This window comes from Rhinoraja longicauda, chromosome 19, assembly GCF_053455715.1.
Source record: "Rhinoraja longicauda isolate Sanriku21f chromosome 19, sRhiLon1.1, whole genome shotgun sequence".
NCBI lineage: Eukaryota > Metazoa > Chordata > Chondrichthyes > Rajiformes > Arhynchobatidae > Rhinoraja > Rhinoraja longicauda.
In genome coordinates, this window is record NC_135971.1 from 31358335 (window position 1) to 31365958 (window position 7624).

Below are 7624 nucleotides of genomic sequence, written 5' to 3' on the forward strand. Positions count from 1 at the left end.
TGAGACCCACAGAGCTGGAGAATGACAACTAAAGGAAGAACAAGGTCAACACACGTTTTTCTGGAAAGGTCTTGATCCTGAACAACCGAGGATCCACGGAGTGAGTTTTACCATCGGAAACAGCCAACTTCAGAAGCTGACAGAGCAACTACTGGGGATCAATGAACGTCTGATGACTCTGCGAATCCAGCTCGTCAAGAACCAATACACCACCATGATCAGCGCCTAAGCTCCAACTCTGGACACTGAAGACGAAGTAAAGGAGAACTTCTCTGCCCTACCTGACGACGTCCTTTCCTCTGTTCCCAACGACGACAAGACCATTCTCTTAGGAGTCTTTAATGCCAGAGTCGGGAAAGATCATAGGCTCTGGACCAGAACAATCGGCAAGGAAGGTATTCGCAAAGTCAAGGCCAATGGAACATCCCTCCTCACCAAATGTGCAAAACACAACCTGGTGCTTACAAACACCTTATTTCGCAAAAAAAAAAACAGGCACTGAGTCTCCTGGCGGCATCCACGTTCTAAACACTGGCACATCATCGACTACATCATCCTACGATCCCCTGACCGACAAGGTGTACTGAATAGTCTCATCTGGTCCAAGGTGAGAATGAAGATTTGGCCCAAAAGGAAATATGAAAACCAGAACACTACTAAGAAATTCAATGTTGGCGTCCTTCAAGACATCAACCATGTACAGAAGAACCAACAAAAACTTCAAGAACAACTGCCCCAACAAATCCCACCATCCATCGGAGAACACTGGAATCTATTGAAGAACGCTATCATCGCCTCCTGCAAGGAAACAATTGGGTTCAAGTTTTAAAAAAAGCACCAGGATTGGTTCGACGATAATGACAAACAACTCCAACAATTCATTGGTGAAAAGAGAAAAGCTTTCATCAGCTTACAAAATGAGCAACAGTAGGCTACCAAAAGGAAGTGCTATCAGGAATGCAAGTCTGCAGTCCAGAAAAGCAACCGAAACATGAAAAACCAGTGGCGGAGGGAGAAAGCTCAGGAAATCCAACAACGAGCAGACGCCAATGACACTCGAGGCTTTTTCAATGCAACTAAAGACATTTTTCGCCTATCCACTCACGGTCAAGCCCCAAAAGCAATGTTGGGTCCACCATCCTGAAGAGCAATGCAGACATCAATTCTAGATGGAGGGGGCACTTTGAAGATCCTCTAAATCAGACCACCTCATATGACAGGAATGTGATTAATAACATTCCAAAGCAGCCCGCTGACGACTCCCTAAGCAGAATACCATCACTTGAAGAAATCAAGGAAGCCATCAAAACCTTGAAAAACTACAAGGCAGCTGGACTGGACGGAATACCAGCCGAGGTCTACAAAATTGGATGTAAGATGCTCCATTACCAACTGCGTCAACCATCTACAAAAGGAAAGGCGATCTGTCTGACTGCGGAAACTATCGTGGAATTTCCCTGTTAGCAACAGCAGGCAAGGTCCTCGTCCGTAACATGAACAACCGAATCAAGCCCTTAGCTGAGAAGATCCTTCCGGAGACACAAGCCGGTTTTAGATCATCACGTGGAACAGCGGAGATGATCTTCAGAATTCTTCAACGACAAGATAAAATGTCAACCTTTTGTACATGGCATTCATCGATCTCACTATGGCCTTCGACTTGGTATCAAGGGAACTCTTATTGGACGTGCTATCCACCTATGGATGTCCAGAAAATACATTTGAATCCCGAGCCTCCTCCACGATGACATGCTTGCCACAGTTATGGCCAGCAACAGCAAACGTGAGCCATTTCAAGTCAGATCAGAAGTGAACCAGGGATGCATGATTGCCGCAACACTGTTCACCATCTTCATTGCGACAACCGTCCACATCATCAAGGACGACCTACCCCCAGGATCCGGAATCGTCTACAGAACCGATGGCAGACATTTCAATCTTGCCCGTCTCAAGTCGAAGACTAAGACATTTACGAGCTCCCTCATTGAGTTCCAATACTCAAACGACAACTGTGTGGCAGCGCTCTCGGAAAATCATCTGCAACAGATCCTGACTGCCTTCAACAGTGCATACACGAAACTTGGACATACCATCAACTCCAGGAAGACTCAGGTTATCGACCAATCGTCACCAACTAAGACAAATCGGAAAGAACCGTCAATTCAACTTGGTGAAACAACCCTGGAAAATGTGGATCACTTTCTGTACCATGGAAGTCACCTCCTTCAATGTTGAATTTGATAATTAGAAGATTGCGGGGGGATCTTATAGAAACGTACAAAATTCTTAAGGGGTTGGACAGGCTAGATGCATGAAGATTGTTCCCGATGTTGGGGAAGTCCACAACAAGGGGTCACAGTTTAAGGATAAGGGGGAAGTCTTTTAGGACCGAGATGAGAACGTTTTTTTTCACACAGAGAGTGGTGAATCTGTGGAATTCTCTGCCACAGAAGGTAGTTGAGGCCAGTTCATTGGCTATATTTAAGAGGGAGTTAGATGTGGCCCTTGTGGCTAAAGGGATCAGGGGGTATGGAGAGAAGGCAGGTACGGGATACTGAGTTGGATGATCAGCCATGATCATATTGAATGGCGGTGCATGCTCGAAGGGCCGAATGGCCTACTCCTGCACCTATTTTCTATGTTTCTATGTTTCTATGAGATCCTGCATCGTCTTAAGTGTGCTAGAACAGCTTTTGGACGTCTTCCAACGAAAGTCTTTCAAAATCGTGACAGACACCAAAATGTTTGTGCACAAAGCAGTGGTGATTCCACCGCTCCTGTATGCATCAGAAACCTGGACAACATACCAACGCCTTCTGAAAACACTTCAAAAGTTTCATGAATGATATCTTCGAAGCAGCTTAAATACCAGCTGGGAAGACAGAAGAACCAACTTCAGCGTGGCGAATGAAGCAAAATCATCCAGCAATGACGCCTTCGTCCTCAAGAACCGCCTAAGACGGAGCGAACATGTTATTCGGCTGGAAGTCGAGCGTCTACCAAAGCAAATCTTCCACTCCTTGCTTAAAGAAGGCAAACGTAAAAGAGGCAGACAAAAGAAGAGATTCAAAGGCGCCTTAAAAGCCACCAGGAAGAAATGTGAAATCGACATCGACAATTGGGAAACAAATGCCAAAGACAGGAAACTCTGGTGAACCATCATCGAAAAAGGAATAGCGACAACCAATGCCCGATCTGACATCTGGAATTACCTGTCCTGAATGCCAAAGAACTTACAAAGCCAGGATTGGCATCAGAAGCCTCCTGAGAGTTCATTAAAACAACGGAACGTCGACCATCCTCGACCCTGAGGGATAGCCACGACCACGACGATTAACCCGTAAGACCAATTGTTTTCCAATCATGTCTTCAACAATCCTCTTAGTATTTCCAATCGTTCTTGCCTTTTTATTCATAATTTGCGCGTTTGAACTCAATCTATGGCACAGTGGTACAACTGATAGAGTAGCTTCCTCGTAACACCGGAGATCCGGGTTCGATCACAACCGCGGATGGTGTCTATGTGCAGTTTGAATGTTCTCGGTGTGACCGCGTGGGTTTCCTCTGCTTTCAGGGTTTCTCCCATATCCCGATGACTTGAGGCATTGGAGGTTAATTGGCTTTTGTAGCTCGTGTGTATGAAATGCATGCGGAAGTAGGATAACTTAGCACTAGTGTAAACGGTCGGCATGGACTCGGTGGGCCATGAGCCCGTTTTCATTCTGTATCCTTCAATAAATCAATCAATCTGTTACAGTTTATGTAAAGGAGAGAACTGCAGATGCTGGTTTACACCGAAGATAGACACAAAATACTGGACTGACTCAGCGGGACAGGCAGCATCTCTGAGTAGAAGGAATGGGTGATGAAGGTATGAAGAAGAGCCTCGACCCGAATGTCACCCATTCCTTCTATCCAGAGATGCTGCCATGTAATATTATAACGATGTAACATTTCCGGCGCTGTGGTTATCTTTCCCTATTGTATTTGTTGATGGTTTGACTGTACTCATGATGGTATGGCATAACCGGATGCCTCACAAACATTTATCCCGTGGCGATAATAAACCAATGCTAAGCCCAATTTCTTGGCTCCGACTGTGCGCCACATTGAAACATGACCATTGGCATCGAACAATATCATCAAATTTTCAATCCTCAATTCTCAATATGCCAATGAAAATCAATGCATATTACAGAAAGGTAGACAGATGTCCACATTGTTCGGAAATTGGAAAAGATAGTGACTGATGTGTTCGTGGTCGAATCTGTCTGGACCAGCGACCACTGTTCTATCAGCTTTAAGGTAACTGTGGGTAACGACATGGCAGGCCCGCGATTTAAAATTCTGAATTGGCGAAGCTCAATTTTGATGGAACTCGCAGACAGAAACTCGCACAAATTGATCCGACTAGGTTTTTAGAAGCAAAGGAACGTCCAAATAATGGGATGCTTTAAAGGTGTGATGACCGGGGTTCAGAGCATGCATGTCCCTGTTAGACTGAAGGGATAGACAGATGAGCATAAGCATGAGTGATGACAGAAATTGAGGCTCTGGTCAGGAAAAGGAAGGAGGCACGGGACGGGTATAAGCAGCTGGCATCATATATATTCCTGAAGGAATTTGGGGAACTGACGAACAGACTTAATAAAAAAAAGCAAAAGGACAAAAAGGGGGCAGGGGATAACGTTAGCAGATAGTATCAGGCAACATCAAAGAAAATGTGTGTACATTAAGGTAAAGTTGGTAACTAGAGAGAAAATGGGGGAAAAAACAAAAAAACAGAGATGGCAATGTCCTCATTGAGTATTCACCCTCTGTTTTTACTGTGGAGAAAGGCACAACAACTGTAAATATTGGGGGCGATCAATGGCATTGTCCTGAGGGCAGTCGATATTACAGTCGAGGAATTGCTAAGGCGTCTGAAGGTAAACATATCTCCTTGATTTGGTCATATATATCTGTGGACGCTGTCGGAAGCCAGAGATGAAATTACAGGCACCGTGAAATTACGTGTCTTAGTTACCTACACCATAATTAAAGACGGACGAGTTGCCGGAAGACAGGTGGTTAATGTTTGTATCACAATTTAAGAACGGCTGCAACGAAAAGCATGGGTACTATAGTCCAGTTAGCCTAACATCTGTCGTAGGCACGTACCTGGAGAGCATTCTGATGGATACGATCTGTATGCTTTCAAATAGACAGGAGTGAGTCCTGTTGACTTTTGTGAAGATATAACCAAAAAACGTGACGAGGACGGAGCTGCAGACATTATATTTCTGGATTTCATCAAGGCTTTTGATGACGTTCCGTGTCGTAGTCAACTTTGAAGCGTTAGATCGCATGGACTCAAGGGAAACCCAGCCGACTGGATGGAATATTGGCCTCATGGAAAAGGAGACAGTGGGTGTTGCTGGAAAGTTGGTTAGCGGACTAGAGGCCTGTGACAGTGGTGTGTCTCTGGGGTCGGTGCTGGGCCCAACCCCATTTGTTGTTTGTATTAAAGATTTGGATGAAAATGTACAAGGTAGGATTAGTAAATGTGCGAATCCATACAAGTGGATTGTATTGTAGCTAACGAAGATGGTTATGAAAGATAACAGCTGGATCTTGCGCAGTTGGGCAAGTGAGCTGAGGAATAGTTAGTGATGTTTAATGCAGATATGAGTGAGATGTTGCATTTTGAGAAGTGAAGCTCGGGCAGGGACTTTACAATAAATGATATGGCTCTCGGGCGTATTGTGGAGAAGAGCTATCTGGGAGTGCAGGTACTAGTTCCCAGAAAACGACGCCACAGGTAGACGGAGTGGACAAGATGTCCTTAGGCACAGTGGTCATCATCAATCAGGGCATTGAGCATAGAAGCTATGATGGTATTTCCCAGTTCTAGAAGGTTAATGAGATCACGTTTGGAATATCTGGCTCAGTTTTGGTCACCCTGCTATAGGATAGATGGCGTTAAGAAAGAAAGAATTCAGATTTACGGGGATGTTAGCAGAACTTAATGCCTCAGCTGTAGGGAGAGGTTGGGTAGGTCCGGCCTGTATTCCTTGGTGCACAGGAGGATGAAGGATATTCTTACACTGGTGTACAAGAGCGGGAAGGGAATTAATAGGATAGATGCACAGAATATTTAACCCAAACCAGGGGAATCAAGAACCAGACCATTTTGCCGTTAAGCGAGAGGGTAAATATTTGATATAAAACTAAGGGAGAAACTTTTCACGTAGACGGTGGCGGGTATATTGAATGAGTTGCCAGAGGAGGTAGTTGAGGCAGATATTATAACATAATTTCAAAGACATTTCGGCAAGTGCATGGACAGGAACGATTCAGAGGGATATGGGCGCAACGCGGGCGGGGGTAACTAGTGTGGATGGGGCCCTGTCGTCAGCATGGGTAGGTTAGGGCAAAGAGTCAATTTCCGTGCAATGGGACTCTCTGACTTGTTTACGTCTGCCTCTGTCTAGCGATGGAGGAGATCCTGGGCAAAAAGGTAAATTTGGGAATTGGAAAGGGAGTTAGCAACCAGAATGTCCATTAGACGTTGGCGGACCGAGCGCGGGTGTTCAGCAAAGCAGTCGCCGATGCTTGGTCTCGCCGATATACAGGCGGCCACATCGGGAACTCCGGGTGCAGGAGATGATGTTTGAGGTACATGTGAACCTCTGTCTCACCTGGAAGGACTGCTGGCGTCACTGAATGGAGGTAAAGGGAGAGGCATTACACCTCTTGCATTTTCAGGGAAAAGCACATGATGAGGTGTGTAGTTTGACTGAGAAGGGTGGAATCCGGAGATTGGAGAAAGAGCATCTCATATTTCATTTGGGTAGCTAACAAGCCAACGGTATCAATATTAAATTCTCCAATTTTGGGTACTATCCTACAAAAACCCCCCTTCCATCTTGTCTTTCGCCCCCAAGACCCCCGCCCCTCCCATTTCTTACCCCACCCACTCCCTCGCCAAGCCGCCTCCCCTGAATCCTGGCTGACGTTGCGTCGGTTCTCCGGTCCCGCTCCATCTGCACTCCCCCCTCCCCCCCCCCCCGCCCCCCCCCCCCCCCAACCCCCAAGCCATGGCTACACAATTGGCGACTTTTTCGTGTTTAGGTTAGTCCGGGCAGAATAATCAATCTGAAGCATATCAGCATAGCCGATATCAGTAAGCAAAGCTTACTGTTTATTTCAGATTTACCTCATTTTTGTTTTAGTTTTAGTTCAGAGATACAGCAATTGTTCTGTGCCTTGTATCCATTAGTGCCATTATTGATGATAGAAATCAATGAACAATCATACAAACACGTCGGGCCCGCCACCAAGGCAAATCGAGGGCCGAAGATGTCCTGGTTGTGTTGCTCCTGGGCCTGGTCAAGGTGGCCATCCGCGACTCACGGCGCCAGGTGGAAGAGGGCTCTGCCCGAGCCAGCTGCCTACCCTTTGAAGATCCTCTAAATCAAACCGTCTCATATGACAGGAATGTGATTAATAATAGATGTCTTAGTCTTAGTCTTGGACTTGAGACGAGCAAGATAATGAGATCCTGCATCGTCTTTAGTGTGTTGGAACAGCTTTTGGACGTCTTCCAACGAAAGTCTTTCAAAATCGTGACAGACACCAAAAT